The sequence below is a fragment of the Puntigrus tetrazona genome, unplaced genomic scaffold (assembly GCF_018831695.1).
Source record: "Puntigrus tetrazona isolate hp1 unplaced genomic scaffold, ASM1883169v1 S000001170, whole genome shotgun sequence".
Classification (NCBI taxonomy): Eukaryota; Metazoa; Chordata; class Actinopteri; order Cypriniformes; family Cyprinidae; genus Puntigrus; species Puntigrus tetrazona.
The window spans coordinates 539,301-558,896 of NW_025048756.1; the positions used below are offsets into that span (position 1 = coordinate 539,301).

The window sequence follows — 19,596 nt, forward strand, 5'->3', positions numbered from 1 at the left end:
GTGATAAAACTCATATTTCACCCTGAAATGAAAAGGAAACGAATGAAATTTTTGGGTGTAAATGCCATGTCGCAACGCAACTATACGTGCAAGGGTTCAACTGTGATTCCAGACATCTTAAAATATTTAAGTTCATCTGTGTTTTTATTTGTCTAGGTAATGTCTAGGAGTCTAATAAATTCATTTGACATTCAGTATAACATTTTATTATCTTTCACGTTTTAACGGTGTAGCATGACAGTAAGTCAAAACCAAGAAAATTGCATTTCAAATGTGCTTTAGCTTTAGATGAGGGCATACTATAATTGCGCAGCATTTTGTTTACAAAGTAAATTGCCACAAATTATTTGATTCAATTTCAAATGGCAAATGTAATCTGATCCTTAGAACACAGAAAATTGTTGACAGCCCAAACACCCACCCTGTTAATAACAATTATATTCTTCATGTAGTTCAGTAAATATAAATTTGATTTGAATAGAAGCATCTGAATCAATAGATGAATAAGTCCTTTGGCACTTTAATCCTTTTTTATAGCATATATGCCAATTAGCCTAAAACCTTATGGAATTAAGCTTTTTAAAGCCATCTTTCTCTGTCTCTGTGCATTTAGGATTAAAAAAAAACACCAATAGACAATGCTGGCCAGAAACTAATTAACTGTACATGCAATTCCATGTTATAACTGAAGCAGACTCACACAGGATGTAGATAAAATGATAAGGTTTATTTGCACAGATGAGCAACAGAAAGTCTATACTAGAAGAATCAGGCGAGTATATAGTACTTAGAAAGTCAATGACTGGAATCACAGTAATATTGAGCACAGTTCTCATCTTTTCCAGGAATCAGGAGCACAGGAAAGACGAAGGAGATCCTGGAAGCACACACCACAATCACAGAGAACGCTGACGGAGACACTGGAGACAACTACAACATAAAGAGAAACACAAGAGGTAAGTAGCAAGATAAGTGTTTTGTCAGTACTTCGTAGGAACGAGGAATAAAGTCTACTTCATGCATACAAGCCCAGGCGCTGACTGAACTGTGGCGTGTGCTTTATAGTGCTCGTGGTGATTGGCTGATGAGATGCAGGTGTGACCGGTTAGAGCTCTGGTGAGACAGATCGCCGTGATTGGGTGGTGACAGAACCTGGCAGACCCGTGACACATGCAATTCCTGGTTGCTTTGAGATTATATAATCAGATTCCAAACAAACTAATTATTGGTTATTGGTAATTCTTATTTTTCTCATTTAAATTACTTTTAATTAATAAATGTATCTTAATGCTCATACACGTTCATAAAATATATTTTTGTCTAATGATTTTATTATGCTATTTTATTATTATTATAAAAAAAAACATTTGATATACCCTGGCAATGTGAAATGTTTAATTTATGTGAATAAAATGATTACAATTACATAATTATAGTTTATTTGTATTTAATTTGGCTTAATTTCTTTAACACATTTTTTTAGTAAAAACAAACAAACAAAAAACTGATTGTGTTAATAACTATAATTTTTAAGCACTCACTACCCAACAGTGCTTATAGTCTCTTAACACAGTGTATGTATTGGTATCACACACACACACACACACACACAAAGAGATACTGGCTTAAATATTTCATGAAATTTCATTTCATGTCATGGCAATAGACACAATGGAATCGTGGGTTGTGGTTTGTGTTTGCAGGATTCCTCTACAGTCACAGCACCCCCGCCAGCCCTAGTTATTTGCTACTAAAAAAATAAAGGTTTTTTTTGTAGAAGAATTTGAGAGATAACCTAATAATCTGACTTGACAGCTCGTTTTGGGGAAAATAAAGTAGAATTTTTAGGGTAATGGCTCTGAAGAAAAAAAAGCGTGCTGAGGTCATGTGAAATCTCAGAGATACAGTCTTCAAGATTAATTTGCACTCAGCGGTGTACTGAGGGTTGCCCAACCTCATTCAAAGGTCCCTTTGGGGAATTGTGGAAAAAGTTCAATTCTGGTTAGATTTGCCTATGCAGCCGTCTCTACTTCAAAGATAAGCCACACACATTCAATTTCTCTACACAGATTTTTATTTCACCACAGAAATGAGAATCACAGAAAAACTTGTTTATCGCATGCTTTAAAAAGTCCAGGGGACCCTGACCCTGGGTCTCTGATGTACTGCAAGATGGATGGTCGTGATTTCAAATCTCACCTGTACTATAATATTACAAAAGCATTTCTTTGATCAGAGTTCTCTTACTTCTTTTGTTTCTTCTTGATCTTACATTTTTTGGAGTGTATGTTCTTTATTACTATTCTTTTAGGAGTTTAGTTTAATCAGATTAACTGATATGTGCCTAGAAATTTCAAGGTGATGATTTTAAGTGTAACAAGTCTACGCCTTTCATAAACTCACCTTTTGAACTTGGTTATGCATTATGCATCATCGCTGCTTCTGGCATCCTTATTTTTACTGTTTTAATATTTTCCACGTGACTTGTACACCGTGTGAACCTCTCTCGGCTGTTCAGGTACACAATGTGCAACAGAGTAAAGGATCAAATTATTTATTTGGAGAGGGACAGTGAAGGTAAAATATTAAAACTGCATGTACTGTAGAGCATGATCTGTTCGTTTTTTTCATTCACCCTAATGCAATGAATGATTCAAATTATACTGGGATCTCTTTCCTTTTTATAACAAAGCAGCCAAAGTATTGCCAGGTTAACTGCTTTGGCTTTATTTTATTAGCAAAGCTTGATTCAATGCTAAAATCCTAATAAAACCTACTCAATTGTTTGAACATACAATATTAACATTATCTTTATTACATTATTTGTTTGTTTTTGTTTGTTTGTTTGGTTTGTTGTGTTTTATTTATTTTGTTGTTTTTGCACCCTTGTAAAGCTAAAGTATATATATAGTGTTATTATGTTGTTATTACTATGTTATATTGTCAAGACAGATAAGGTTAAGGGATTAAACATTATTCACTTGAATATTAGAAGTCTTGTGAGCAAAATTGACTTCGTCTGTGGGTCGATTTAAATAAATCGGATGTTCTCACACTCTCTGAGACATGGCTCAATAGCAGTGTTTCAGAAAATGAAATAAATGTAACTACGTCCTTCATAGATATGATATGGGCTCCAGGAGTGGAGATGTGGCTATATATATATGTTTCCTCTGGTCTTGTATCTGAGTTTGTTATAGCTTCAGTTGATTCTTCATATTGTGAATGTATCTTTGTTTTCATTTAAATAAGTGTATAAGTATCGGAAGGATATATAGACCACTGACGTCACCAGTGAAATCATTCAATTGTCTGATATCCGCTATTAATTCAATTTTTTTTATAAAAATGTAATTATATTACTACGTGATTTTAACAAAAACTGGTTGGATAAATCATCTGATCATGAAAACTGAGCCCATAGAGTTACTGCTCAAACTGATTGGATACTTGTTTCACATCCTAACCAACTTTTAAAGGCAGGTGTTATATCAAAATGTTTTAGCAATCACTATTATATTTTGTGAAAGGAAAATTAAATGAACTAAATCACCTTCTAGATTAATTACAATTAGACTAAGATATATATATATATATATATATATATATATATATATATATATATATTATATATATATATATATATATATATATATATATATATATATATATATATATATATATTTATTTAGTCATTTATATACGCCTTATATATATTCATTTATTAATGATTTAAATTAATATTAAAAGGGCAGTAGTGCATAATTTGAGTGGGGTCTAATTCCTAATTAGGCTTTTTTTTTTTGTTTTTTTTTTTATAAAGAAAAAGGTTCATTAAGAGAAGTGAAGACAGGCATGCTCCTGAAAAAAGTTTTATTGAAGGTAGTGACTCTGCTGCCCTAGTGGTAATCATTTCACCAGCGAGGAACAGACCAGGTGATTCTGATTTTGCACCTTTTTTATTAGGCTTTTTAGGTTAAGGAACTGGAAAACATTGATCAGTATTTCGGCAGATAGCGGAGTAATGCAGATTCCTGTAGGCCAGCAAGATTTGAATTTGATGCGGGCATCTATAAAGCCAGTCTAAACTAATGAAGAACGTGGGCCCTCCATTAATGTGAAGTATCTTGCCGCTGCATTCTCCATCTAATCAATTCAATTAATCAAATTAGTTAATAATACAGATCTGGTGCGTGTTCTGATGCACGGGCTCTTATCTATTACTCAATTATTAATCAGAATTTCTTGTTTGATTCTACAAGTTCATTAAGATTGTGGACAGGCATGCTCCCTTGAAAACTATTAGGGTTAGGGGTAATCATTTCCCTTGGAATAGGTTTCTTGGTCAGTATTTCAGCAGATGAGTAATGATTGGGAAGATAATTTACGAAATGCAAAATCCATTAATGTAGTATCTTGTTGTTTCAATTAATCAATTCAATTAATCAAATTAGTTAATTGGTGCTGATGCATGGCTCTTATCTATTACTCAATTATTAATCAGAATTTTTCTTGTTTGTTCTACAGTAATGGTATAGGAAGATGGATGGTATTAAAGAAGAGGCACTAGTGGTGTAGGATTGGATGGTATTGAAAAAAAGTTTCCTAAATGATCTTCTGATATTCTTATGTATCCACTGACTGAGTTTAATGTGTCTTTATCCACACATGATTTACCGGGTATTTGGAAAAGTGTAAGCATTACTCCACTTTACAAGGGAGGTTTTTAAAAATGTTATATATTTTAGCAACTTTCAGATTATTTAAATAGTAACAATATTTTATAACCACCTCAGTCTGGTTTTATGTCCAATCATTCAACAACTACTGCATTACTTACGTTTAATAATGATGTATTTGCAGCTGCTGATGATGGTAAACTCACAGGTGCCATTTTTCTTGATTCGTCCAAAGCTTTTGATTTAGTTGATGTTCACTTTTAGATAAGCTTCATGCTATTGGGCTGTCAGAAAATGCAATTATGTAGTTTAATTCATATTTGCATAATAGAAAACAGTGTGTTACACGAGAATAAGTCAGTATATTTGGTTTAACAAAGAGGTGTGCCCCAAGGTTCAATATTGAGACCACTTTTTTTTTATCATGAATTTTCCATAAGTGTAGTGTTCAATTATATGCTAATGATATGTAATATATTCAATTCTGATATTTTGTCTTTTTAGTATGATTTTTCTTTAATTTTACAGGATAATAAATTAGTGCTTAGTAAAACTGAGTCTTATATTATGGCTTTTGGTTGCAGACAAAAAACTTCAAGTTATGCGAGGATGGCGCTTCTTTGCATGAATTTGTTATGCTTAAACACCTGGAAGTTTTGTTAAATTCTAAACTTTTTTCCCTCTTAACACAGCATATAATAGGCTTTGTAGATTTGTCTTGGAGTGTTCTTTTGATACTCGTCACTGTATAATGTATGATGTACTACAGTGGCCATCTTTGCACAAGATTCAAGATTTGACAGTCGTGACCAAGAATTGATGTTGAACTATCATGAAGCAGGTTCATATTTCTCTACAGTATAAATCACAGTTTTTTTTAAGTGACTTCTTCCTCAACTCTGCAATTTTTCTGAAAGTTTTGAACATTTGGAACTGTTTGGAACCAAAGCAGCAGTGGACTCATTCATTATAGATGAACTGTATGTTAAACCAAGCGCTTAACAAATGCTGTTCTTTTACTTCGCTAAATTTAATTATTAATAATGCTAATCATTGTTGTATTAGTCATTTATTTGTGTTAATTTAGCAAGAACTACAAACAGCAACTACAACGACAATAAAAATGATCAAAATATTTAAATATGTTTGCATATTTCATGTATTCAACTAAACTAACTTAGCTGTTTTCAGATAGCGGGGTTTCTGCACAAGAGGAAATGTAAAGATCTGTCTGAGCTCAGACTTAAGCTCTAAATTGGGCTCACCTGGGTCCATCATGCTCAGCATCTCGCTCTTTATCGGTCAACTGGCTTGGATCAACGTTTCAGTCTTAACACCACTATTGATTGGCCTGTGTATTTGAGAGACTGTTACTTAAATTACTTAGAGGATAATAAATCAGATAAAGTGAATACAAGTTCATTAAAGAAGGAATCATCACCTGACAGACTGTCCCTTATCCATCAGAAGAACAAATACTAACAATGACATTTTTAAATATGAAATCAATTTTTGTTATGACACTATGGAGACTCTTACGTTATTAATCTGGTCTTTTCAAGCACTTGAGCTGATGATTTGCCTCTGAGTCACTGCCACTTTGTGAAGACAGCACTGGAGATTCGTGTCCACTCAATCAACTCTTCCAGTAATTAGCTCCAAATTGCATGCAAGGGGACCTGCTGAAGTGCCATTACATTTTCTACATGTTTTGCTTGGAGACCTTGTTCTTTTTAATTAAACATTCATTATGTACGTTGTTAGAATAAATCATAAATAAAAAAGCAAACACCATCATGATCTCTGTGGTCAACTCCACGCTCCATTAAACAAATTGTGGTTCACATAAATAAGGAATGTGTTTTGTTGTTTTTTTGTATCTTGTGGAAAAATATGTTTTAGAGTGCCAGAAAAGGATCTAATTTGTAAGGAAATTGAAGAAGCAGATCACACTGAATTTACAAGGATTACTTCATACATAAACTTTCTGCAATAAACTGTTTAGTTCTCAAATATGAATCTTAGTCTACGATTTAGGACATATTTGCGTATACTTACTCAACGGGCAAGAAAAGTGAAAAACATGCTAATGCATGCAAATAGTCAGGAAATTTCCTAAAATGTTTTACCGTTGGTTAAAACAGCACAGCAACATGATTATAGTCATGGCAGCAGTCCACAGTCTATGAAGACCGAGGTGTCGATTTTGAAAATCAGCTGCTATAAGTATCGGAGGCTCCACAGCTCAGTGTGCTCTGAAGTGGTGCCAGGAACTACTGGTCTTTAATTTGGTCAGGCAGGTGTGGGATTTGGGCCCGCCTGGGTCCTTATTGCTTTGCTAGGCAATCATCAGCCTGATCAGCTGTGCGCCTCACTTGTTTATAAGCTTTGTAATCATTGCGAGGTTTATGAAAAACCAGTAAGTGAAATTATGTTACCTAGATGACTTTTACCTTAAGGTCTCCTTTGTGTTAATAAAACACTAACCAGTTATCATTAACATTTAATGTTAGAAAACATGGTCACACTTTATTTTAAGGTCTAATTTTCACTATTAATAAACCATTAACTGTGATTAATATCTAATTTGATGCTTATTAATAGTTAAAAAGGTAGTTGTTCATTTTAGGTGTTATGGCTTTTGTTTATTTTGTTTAAATTTAGAATGCATAATGTATTTTTTTCCTTTAGAGTAGCTCATAGCTGAATCCAATGGTCACACTATGGGCAATGTGTGATTATCATCTACTGGAGTGCCCGTGAAAGCTAATAGAGGGCACTCCTCCCAGATAATTGCCCATTGTTGGTGGACTTCAGTTCCCATCACCTCTTGCTTTGATTATTGGTCCATTACCTTCAGATGTGTGTAGTTAAGAGATACTCAGTTCAGCTGTATTTATAGCCTGTGGTTTGTGTCGATTGTTGCTGGAGTATTGCTTCCTGTCAGGATCACTATCGTCAAAGATGATTGACAATTAGCATGCAGTTTGAATTGGCGTTGTGGTTCTGTTCCGGGCATGGTCTCGCCGTGCATCCATGCAGCTTAGCATGGATGAGCAGAGAAAGCAGCAATAACCCCCCAAGGAAACAGTACAGAACCAATGAATGTATTGCAGATATTTTTAAAATTCGTAATTTTTGTACATGTTTTGTACAAGGAGAACCAGTAGGCTGGATCCTGACTGACATAGGAGGAGTTAGGGCAATGCAAAAAATTATAACAGTACTGACAGACCTTGTAAAAAATGTAATTAACAAAATGTTGGAAGGTCAAAAATATTTTAGTTGAACTAATTTTATTGCTTAGTTGAGAAGATTATATTTAATCTCCGCAAATATATTTTAAAATATTAAATGAGTTTTTTTTTCAAATCCAGTCAACATTCAGACTTCTAAATGTTGACTAAGCTAATAAAAACTAACACCAAAATCATTCTGCACATGCAAGAGCCTGATCGAGTGACTTTGTGGGAGAAACAATGCTGCCATCTTGTTCACGCCTCAGGTAAGTCCCGCTAAATAAATGTTATTTTTAGATTAAATGTAAAGAGAAAATCATGCAACATTTTTTTTTTTTGATTGAACCTTTAGAAAGCGTTTTATGGGTTATATAGGAGAAAAAACATGGGTGTAAAGTTAATGCGTCAGGTAACATTAGTCAAGTATGGCACTGAATAAATATTTGCACCTAACTTTAGACTGAATTTATCAAAATTTACATTTAAAATGTGTAAATGTTTTATTTAAAATTTATATTAATACACAAATGTACATGTATAAAAGTGAAGTAAAAGTCAACATTAAACGTAATTAACAACTAGCCATGATTAATAAATGTCTTTCTTTTCAAATGGGGTGGATTAACATAATTGTTACACTGCGTTTCTGGTCTTGTGAATGGCGCTTTGGATAAGAAGTTTGTTGTTCCGAACAAAAAAAAAAGCAACAGAATCGTTACACAAAGCCATTTAAATTTTCTGTCAGTTCCCTATGTAGGGACCTTGATAGCACACGTACATGTTGGAGATATCTATTTGATGTCTGCATTTACGTTTGCAAGACATTATTTAGGTTGTTTGCTCATTTCCAATACGTCTATTCGACTTCTCCTTTTGGAAGTCAAATAGATGTCTATTAGATGTATTTAAGATGTTTGATTTAGAATTTATGTAACTGACATCTGTAAGACATCTGCCAGATGTTTGTAGAGATGCTTTTCAAATCCAAAGATCTTCTTAAAAGACATCTTGCAGCCGTACGTATGCTATCTGGGACATCACTAGAATCACTAGCACAGGGAAATACTTACCGTTTCATTCTTATGCCACCCAAATCCAGTCTGTATCCAGATCAGATGGTGGAACAGCATCTAGAGATTACCTCTACAGCCCCGAATATCAGTGGAGATCATGTCAGCTAGATGAGCTCCAGAGACAGACCTCATTGGCCATCAGGACAAACCATGAGAAGTCGTCTTCTCAGTCTGACCTGCGTTGCAGCCTGGATTTGAACCAAGCCGTGCTGGTGTCATCTGTCCTTGTTGCCTTCATCTTGCTTATTTGGGGACACTTTATTACAGACATTATTGAAAGCGAGCTAAACTGGATGATGTTAACAATGAATCACCAATGAACTAAGAAAATTACTTATTAAAATTGCATTATTGACAAACTACTTTCCTGTTTGACTCTGTAAAGGTGCATTGACACAATTGCTATTGTATTATGCGCTATTTATATAAAGATGATTTGATTTTGTATACTGGAACACCTGGTTCATTTTATCTACTTATTATTATTTTTATTTTTTTTTACTTCTGCCTCATTTATAGATGTAATTGTGAACAATACTTGTTTGTTTGCTAACATTTTGTTTAGTTAAGTGTAAAGTCAATTTTGCTGTTGTATTACAGATGTAATGTTTGTCAACTGGAGCTTTTGAACTAGAGCTTTTTATTCCTGTATGTTTAGTTTATATGAAAAACGTTTTAAATTTCAATTTATTACGTTGCCCAAATTAATCAATCACTTTTATATAGTGCTTTTAATGATGCAGATTTTATCGAAGCACTGAACAGTAGCAAATAGGAGAATACAATGACAAGGCTATATAATGACAAGACTGAACAATTTGTTATTAAATGCAGAGATGGTTTCTGTAATCAAATCCATAAAGAATGGAGAAAAGACATGGTGCACCCAGACTCAAAATAATGCAGCCTAACAATCCTTTAACGGATTTGAGTAATAGAAGTGTACTAGTGTGTTGTGTGTAAGCCAGGTTAAAGAGATAGAATGTGACTGCTTCCCGAAAAGTGTTAGGGAGATTGTTCTAAATAGAGGTTGGGTGCTAAATAGGAATAGAATCTGCCGGTTTGTCAATGGATTGTCAAAAATGAGAATATGGTGACATGCCAATGAGCTAATCAATTCAAAGAACCTGCAAAGGTTTCCTGAGCCTTCAAAATGGTTTTTCAGTTTTGTTCACTAGGCTACACAATCATATGGAAGACTGCTGATCTGACAGTTGTCCAGAAGACAGTCATTGAGACCCTTCACAAAGAGGGTAAGGCACAAACATTGAAGTGAGGTGAGGATGGAGGAGGAAGACTAGCAGTTGACTAGTGGCCAAGAAAGGGGCCATCCACAACTTCATCAACTCCTCATTCTCTTCCAGGAAGAAAAGAACTGTGGCGGAATGTGGTCGCGAGCCATGGTTCAGAAACTGCTCTCTTGTGAAACACTCAGGGGAATCGCTGAACAAACACTGTCACTTCATGACACAATAAATGTAAAAGTAATCTGCATGTATACATTACACATAGATTCTTATTAAGTTAATAAGTGATTGAGTCAAGAGCAGTGAGTGATTTTCTCCTTTCATTTACCGATTTAATCAGGCTGTCAACACAAACAGGTTGAGATCTGACGCATAGATCAAATATTGTAAAACAGCTGTATTTCTCCCAACTGTTTAAGTTCACTTAAGACAAAACTGAATGCATTTACATGACAAGTCATCAGGACATATTGACATATGGTCACACACCGGACAAGAATCGCAGCGCTGCGTATCATCACATTGTGCCACGTCATTTTTATTAGCTTACACACACTGGCAGTGCCTACCAACGTTTCAAACTATGTAAAGACATGAGGTGGGGCTATTAATTACCTGTTTTTTGTGACGTGAGTCGGCTAGCAGACATTTGGTTTAGCCAGTCTGTCTATGTCCTGACCTGGGCCTTGTTAGTCAAGTACAAGATCTAAGAATATATGCCATATTTCTAGAGAGAACAGTGGCACCTCCTCAGGAAGGATGAAGACCAACTCTTTTAACAGGTCAGGTATGCCCCAAAAACTCATTCAATTGTCTATGAAACCTATGTTATTAGGCAGGCACCACTTAGACATCCAGCCATTAAGAAACAACAGTCTACTGTGCATCACGTCACACACATCCATGTTATTTTTAGTGATCTCCAACTGGCCAAGTCGAACATCATTAGCTCTGACATGAATAACAATCTTACTGAATTTATTTTTTTCATTAGCCAGCACTTACCAGATTTAGTCAAATAAAATGATTGATTTAGTAAATAAAAATGATTGATTGATAGAGCACTTTCATCGTGTTTCTCAGTGGGTGTGTCACTGAGTGGGGAGAACCCGTTTGATGTTCTGATCGGAACAAAAAAGCTGTGTTTTGACCCGAGACTATGCAGTCTCATAGTCACCCAGATGCCTTGCTGCACAGGCTCCAATGGCGAAACTTAATTTGCATTATTCGCTGAACTAGTCACATCCAAAGCAATAACTATAGATCTCACATTTTTACTGTCCTTTGGATGCGTATTTCTAGTTCTAAATCCTTCTCTGTCAGCCTAGCTATTTCCCTGCATTCAGCACATGTGAATCCCTGGTTGCCGATAAACATGTGGCAAGCAGTGCAGATGACAATGCAAATAAAAGGCATTTACTCACTGTGAGTGATGAATGATTTACAAGTGGGTGCAGTTCACTGTTAGTAAATTGTGTTTTATCTTGCTTACAAGCCCAGCTCTCACAAGCCGTGTTTTATGTCCTTGCTACTACTAGTCAGCACGTTGGGCCATGTTATATCTTAAAAGGCCCCTTGAGCAAGAACTGCAGTGTTGCTGATTACTTTCGTACCATGACAAACTGGTTGAGCGGCAAGCTCTGCTTGAGTCGCTGAGTGCGTGTGCATGCATGACAGTATAACTACTTGGAAATGCATGGTACAATAAGACAGAATGTACCACACAGCCATGAATGCAAGCATGCAAATAACTGTAGAAACACATGTTCCCAATAATCTGAGAGCATAATCGAACTTAGCTTGTGAAGCATTCGATATTGAAACATAACAGCTGGGCAAGGAAGTGTGGTTTATCTCTTGATCCTTCTTGGGGCTGAAGAGCTCATCTGAACTGTTCTTGAGTCTGTGACGTACTCGTAAAGCCAATTTGAATGTAGCGATGCGTGAAGTGATGCTAACTCGATCACTTCTAAGCAGCTAACTAAGCAGCGTGGATGAAGGCACTTAAATGAATCTGAGGTGAATCCACTGGGGAATAAATTCCACTCACTAAATTCCAGTTTCTTGATGGTGTTTCTACCTGCTGAATTCACTATTTAATTAGCTATTGAGCAACGCGGAAACTACTGGTAGTACTGACAGACCTTATATATATGAATGCTTAGGTGTCGTATTCCTTTAGGTAGATGGGAGTCAGCTGAGAGTAGGGCTGGGAGATATATATTATGTCAATCAATATATTAATGTGCATCTTGTCAATAAGGCCAGTTCTTTAATTAGCAGTAACTCTCCATCAGCTGTTTTTAAAAGGAACAACAGTTAACACACAGAGTCATAGATCACTAACAAGCTATGCAATATCATGTTCAGGGTGATTCACTGGAGGTAGCTATTGATCAAATATATCGCCCAGCCCTAGCTGAGAGTCAGCTGACGTGACCTGCCAGAACTAACCATTACTTTTACTTTACTTTTATTTTTGCAGGTTCCATATTGTTTATTGACTTGTGTATGTTTTTCAAGATCGAGCCGTTTTTAATCACTTGAACTATGCATATTTCTACTCTTGCCACTAAAAAGGAGCAGATGACTCAACTGCTGTAATGACTCTGTGTCAATAGGGGATGGAGGTAGTAGGTAGGGGTTAATCCCAAATTTTGGTCCTGACCATATCTTTACACCTAACTCTAATTTACCCAACGCCTAAAATCTGAATTAATTACAGATTAATGATATTGATGTACAAGCACCAAACACTTTGTTAGCCTAAACCTAAAAAAAATTAGAAACTGTTTATTTAAATTTGATTGGTTAATCACAATGTTGTTGCAGGGTCAACAAAGATGTTGATCCATAAACGTTACACTCAGAAAAATCAGGTTCTGCGAGGTGTAACGTGGGCTCTTTTAGGCTCGATAAAAAGACCAGCCGCATTGCTGAATTCTGGATAATTTGTAGAGGTTTGATTGTTTTTGCAGGAAGTCCAGCCAGAAGAGAATTGTAGTAGTCCAGAAATGACAAGGGCTTGGACAAGAAGTTGGGCAGCATGCTTTATAGAAGTGATCCTCAAATCTGGATCTTGCGGTTCATTTTCCTGCAGAGTTTAGCTTTAACCCTAATCAAACACACCTGATCATGCTAATCACTGTCTTTAGAATCATTAGAAAATCACAGGTAGGTAAGTTTTATCAAGGTTGGAGCTTTTATCAGTGCATTGGACCTCCAGGGTAAAATTTGAGGAACCCTGCTCTATAGGAAAGGGCCTAATTTTTCTAATGTTGTGTAATGAAAATCTGGAAGGTCAAGCAGTCTTTGTAATGTGCTCTTTGAAGGTCAGATGATGAACCTAGCTGGATGAAAAAGTTGCTGTAAAGATTCTGTAGAGTTGGTGTGGCAGGGAAAACAAGAAGCTCAGTCTTGGCCAGGCTGAGCTGCACGTTATGATCTTTCATCAATGCCGAGATGTCTGCTAGGCACCCTGAAATCTGTGCAGCTACTGTTGGATCATCTAGTTAAAATGAGAGGTAGAGCTGTGTGTCATCAGCATAGCAGTGGTAGGAGAAACCATGTGCTTGAATGATGGGAGCTAGTGATGTAGTGTATGTGAAGAAGGGGTCCATGAAATCCCAGTGATGAGATGATGGACAGGAGAATCTGATGATTGACAGTGTCAAAAGCAGAAGACAGATCCGGTAGAATAAGAACTGATCATTTGGAATCAACTTTAGCAGTATGCGAGGCTTCAGTAACTGAGAGTAGAGCAGTTTCCGTTGAGTGGTTGACAAACGGTTGGATAAGGGTTAGGCTTGTGGCAAAGCTTAAATCGAAACAGATTCTTAAATTTCTTTCTTGACAGAGGGGCACTTATTTAAATTACTAGTAAGTGCAATCAAAAATATATAAACAACAAACCTACGAACAAGTATGGTGGCAAATCAAGAATGTTGCATTTTAAGACACTTAGAGATCTAAAAGACACTTGGATTGATTTCTGGTATCTAGCACTCAGAGTCCATTCAGAAACCCACTAGAGTCCAGGAGTCTTCAAAGGCCACTTTAGAGTCTGATCCAGTCTGGGACAACTCAAACTATGTGCTTTGATGTAGAAATGTTGATCATATTATAAGAGGACCTCAGAGAACAGTACAAAATAAAAAAAGAAGCAGTTCATGACCCTTTAAGACAGTCGTTTGCAGTGTTGCCAACTTCTTTCAATAGAAAGTAACTAAAGCCAGCTTGAAAAGTTTAAGAATGTTGCTAGATGATGTCATATGTTAATCTGCATATTCATTTTGTCAGTGTGTCATATCATCTTGCCTCTCTGTGGTCACAATGTATTTAATGCAGCCAAATTGTCAATAAATATGAAATGAATATGATTGGAATGAATATGAAACAATGACTACCAATAAGCTTTCCCTTACAAGATGTTAATCTGATTTATAATTGAGCCATAGTTTAATGATATCAAGAACACATAAGATAATTACAATGACTGTGAATTTGGCTATATTTGCATGTAAAATAGAGTTAGAAGCAACAGAATTTCTATTTTAACTGAACAGCCATTTGCTGAACAAAGCAGACTACGAGAGAGTGGTACGTGCACTGGCAAACCAAAACCTTGCGCTCTCGCAGCAGTACCAGTCAATCACAGACATTCGCTAAGGTTTGTCCAAGAAGTCACTAGATTTGTTACTAGTCACTTTTTTGGAAAAATGTTGCCAAGGGGTTCTAAAAAGTTGCTAAATCTAGCAACAAAGTTGCTCGGTTGGCAACACTGGGCATTTGTCAGTGTGGCACAGTGGTTATTATATTTCCCATAGCGTCACCATTAGATGCAGGTTCGGGTTACTTAAAAGCGAATGTTTACATTCAACAGGTTACATCTGTAACCACAGTTACCAGAGAACGGAATGAGATGCTACATCAACTCTTAACACTGCTTTTTTCTGAGTGTCTTTAATAGCTTCTGCAGTATGTTGACAGCCCAAATCAACACTGGAGTTGCACACATGCTTCAGATGCAACCACACTGAGGTATTCCCCATATCATCACCAATGGACACAGCACCACTTTCCTTTCGTCACGGTTACGTATGTAACCCTCGTTCCCTGAAGAAGGGAACGGAGACGTCACGTCGGATGACCGACGAATTGGGATCTCGCTTCGAGAGACCAATCTACTTCGAGTGTATCTAAACAAGCCAATTGAAGATTGGCATGCGCTAATCGCATCCAGCTGCCGCTGATCACAGCGCGTGTATAAATAAGCAGCGGGTGCAGCGCATATTCAGGTTTTCGCTGAGGAGCCGAGCTAGTGACCCGGCCCCTTCAGCAGAGGTGCAGCACCGTGGCGACGGGACGTGACGTCTCCGTTTCCTTCTTCAGGGGAACGAGGTTACATACGTAACCGAGACGTTCCCTTTCAGTCGGTCACTCCGAGTCACGCCGGATGACCGGCAATTGGGATCCCTACCAAAACGCCATGGACGCTGCCTCTTCCAGTGTCCTGTGGGAGCCCACAAGCCCCCTCAGTCTATCGCGCGAGGCCGGGCTCAACCACAAGAAGCCAGCTACTTTTGTAACACTACCCATTCGTAAGACTGGAACACTGGGAAACGCCCCGTTCTAGTGAACAGGGACGTGCGGAAGTCCAGCCTTCCCGTAGGAGGTCTCGGAGCGAATACGCATATGGACAGTATTTCAGTTTGCATATGGAAAATTGGAGGTGATTGAACCCTCTTAGACGGGCAGAAGGTCTGCCGGGAAACACGGGGCTCTAAGGCTATGCCGTGGAAATACACACATAAAGTCCTCTTGGGGTACTTTACATGGCTCCCAGCCCTCACCGGTTCTCACGGATTCATCGAGAGGGCCTGGCGCCGGATGCTCCGCAACATCTGGCTGCCGAGGGGAATGGAGGAGCTCGACAGGGTCTACTGTATGGACGCTCTGGAGCGGTTAACAAGCCGACCCGAAACCGGGCCTCTCAGTGCTTCTACCAGTTTGAGGTGAGAACACAGGAGGATACCGGTTCCACACGTAGGCTATAGAATCTAGCAATCGTGTTGGGGGTCGCCCAGCCCGCAGCTCTACAATCTGTCAGCGAGGTGCCACGAGCCACCGCCCAGGACGATGCAACACTTGCTGAGTGTGCCCGCAACCTGAAGGGGGGGCAGGGCATACCCTGTGCTTGGTAGGCTAGGGTAATGGCGTCCACTATCCAGTGAGCCATCCTCTGCTTGGAGGCGGCACTCCCCTTCTGCCGGCCTCTGTGACAACGAGAGCTGGACTGAGGTCCTGAAGCTTTGTGTCTGGTCAACGTAGCATCGGAGTGCTCGGACGGGACAAGCAACGTCAGGGCTGGGTCTGCCTCCTCCAGGGGCAGCGCTTGAAGGTTCACCACCTGGTCTCTGAAGGGGGTAGTGGGAACCTTGGGCACGTGGCGGGCCGTGGCCTCAGTGGTACCTGGGAATCCATGAGCCCAAACTGTAGGCACGAATCGTCGACCGAAAAAGCCTGCAGGTCCCCTACCCTCTTGATGGAGGCCAATGCGAGCAGGAGCAATGTCTTCATAGATAAAAGAACTTTAGCACAACTGCTGGCAAGGGTTCAACGGAGCCTACTGCAGTGCTGTCAGCACTACAGACAGGTCCCAAGAGGGTACTGTTGGGAGCCGTGGAGGATTCAACCTCCTGGCTTCCCTCAGGAACCTGATAATCCGGCCATGCTTACCCACAGACCTCCCATCTATGGGGTCATGATTTGCAGCGATTGCAGCCGTAGACTTTAAGGGTGGAGGGAGACAGCCTTCGCTCCAACCCTTGCTGCAAGAAGATAAGCACGACTGATAGGGCAATTCCGGGGTCTTCACCTGAGAAGAACACCACTCGACGAACAGGCTCTACTTCAAGGCATAGGCCTGTCTCGTGGACGGCACTCTAGCCGAAGAAATGGTGTCGACTACCCTTGAGGTAGGTCACCTAGAGCCTCCATCCCATCCAGGGACCAGACATGGAGTTTCCAGAGGTCTGGACGCGGGTGCCAAGGGGTGCCCCATCTCTGAGTCAGAAGATCCTTCCTCAGAGGATCGGCCAAGGAGGGGGCTGTCGCGAGGAGCACAAGTTCTGGGAACCAAGTCTTCACCAGTAGGGTGCTACTAGCAAGACCTGCTCCTAGTCCTCCTGACCTTGCACAGTGTCTGTGCAAGAAGGCTCACTGGGGAAATACATACTTGCAAAGGCCCCGCAGCCAGCTGTGTGCCAGTGGGCAATGGGAAGTCTCTGGAGAGGCAAACAGGTCTACCTGAGTGGCTCGGAAACGTTCCCAATCAGCTGAACCACCCGGGGATGGAGTCTCCATTCTCCGGGTAGTGCGGCTCGCGACAGCTCGTCGGCTGCCTGGTTGCACACTCCTGGAATGTGAATGGCGAGAAGCGACCTCAGAACTTCCGACTCCATAGGAGGAGGAGGTGGTGGGCTAGTTGCGACATACGACGGGAGCGTAGACCACCTTGTTGGTTGATGTACGCAACAGTCAGTATGTTGTCTGTGCGGACTAGTACATGCTGGCCTCGAAGGCAGTTCTCGAGACTGCCTAGGGCGAGATGTACTGCCAGCAACTTTAGGCAGTTGATGTGCCATTGCAGTTGAGGGCCCGTCCAAACCCCTGACACTGCATGCCCGTTGTACGTGGCCCCTCAGCCGGTGGTGGAGGCATCCGTGAAACCACAGCATACCTGGAGACCTTCTCCAGGGGCACTCGCCCGAAGGAGCGAGAGGTCTGACCACGGGTGAAGGTTTGGCGGCAGGCCGGTGTTATTTGAACCCGGTGAGTGCCACTTTGCCGCGCCCACCTCGGGACTCGATCGTGTAGCCAATGTTGAAGCGGTCTCATATGGATTAGTCCCAGCGGCATCACTGTGCCGCAGCTGCCATATGCCCCAGGAGCCTCTGAAAATATTTCAGTGGGACCGCCATCCTGCTCTTGAACATATTGAAGCAGTTCAACACCGAATTGGCACGCTCCTCTGTGAGGTGTGCCATCTGATCGATCGAATCCAGCTCCATCCCAAGAAAAGAGATCCTCTGCGTTGGACAGAGTTTGCTCTTCTCCTGGTTGACCTGAGACCCCAACTGGCTGAGGTGCTGTAGCACCAGATCCCTGTGTTCGCACAACTGAGCCCGGGACTGAGCCAGTCATCCAGTTGGTTGAGAATGCGAACGCCTTACTCTCTCAGTGGAGCAAGGGCTGCTTCCGCGACTTGCATGAAGACGCGTGGCGACAGGGAGAGCCCGAAGGGTAGGACTTGAACTGACATGCGCGACCTTCGAACGCGAACCTCAGGAATGGCCTGTGGCACGGAAGAATCGACACATGAAAGTACGTGTCCTTCAGGTCGATCGCTGCAACCAATCCTGGGGACGGACGCACTGAATAGGCGTTTCTGTGTCAACATCCTGAACGGGAGTGCTCGATTCAGGACTCACAGATCCAAGATTGGTCATAACCCACCGCCTTTCTTGGGCACTATGAAGTATGGGCTGTAAGCCCCGACCTCATATTGGCTGGAGGAAGCGGCTTTATCGTGCCTTCACTAGAAGGACAGCAATCTCCGCCCACAAGACAGGGGCACGCGCATTGTTCACTGACATATAGCGGATCCCACTGAACTTGGGGGGACGCCGGATGAACTGAATCATATAGCGAAGTCGAAGGGTTCGCAGGAGCCACGGGATAGCCTGGGAAGATTCAACCAGGCATCCAGAGACCGAACTAGCGGCTCGAGCGGAACCACCGACGTGCAGGCGATGGGGCAGCGAGGGGGAGTGCAGGGACCCGGCTCGGGCGTCTCGTGGCCGGTCCGAAGCGGGGTCTGAGTGTGTGCAACTCTTACCTGCATCCCCGCAGAAGTGAGGCGGGTAGGCCGTTGGTTCGTCCTCCCAGTCTTCCCACTGCTGCATATTAGCCTGGAGAGCGTGAGTGGCGCGGAACTGGCCCGCTCAACTCCTCGCTCTCCTGGGGACCCAGAGACAGAGGAAACCGCCCTTGTCGAGGTTTTAGGTAGCGGCAACATTCTCTGCCTGGCAGAGCAGCTCCCTCCATCCCCGGATCTGAGGGCCTCTTGCACCTGCGCTTTCCTCCAGGTTTGGCAGGAGCCTGGACAGGCTGGGTGGCTGCCCTGCTGCCAGCCAGCTCCACGGTGCTGCCTAGATGGGGCTGCTGCGTTGACTGCACGGGAGCGGTGGCGGCAGCAGGGGCACCCTCGGCGACGAGCTGGCTGAGGTGGGCCGTCGGCGGCTGGGTGAAGGCAGCAGCTGCACGCCGAGGCAGGATGTTTCTTACCTCAGTCTGC

The 19,596-nt window shown here is 40.7% G+C and overlaps 1 long non-coding RNA gene across 1 annotated transcript; it reads left to right on the top strand.

Annotated features, from left to right (window-relative positions):
* Positions 1 to 242: 242 nt before the first annotated feature.
* LOC122341205 lies at positions 243 to 11,221 on the top strand. Its single transcript, XR_006250448.1, has 3 exons — positions 243 to 956; positions 6,242 to 8,184; positions 9,018 to 11,221. It is a non-coding gene; the product is annotated as an uncharacterized LOC122341205 (long non-coding RNA).
* The last annotated feature ends 8,375 nt before the right edge of the window (positions 11,222 to 19,596 follow it).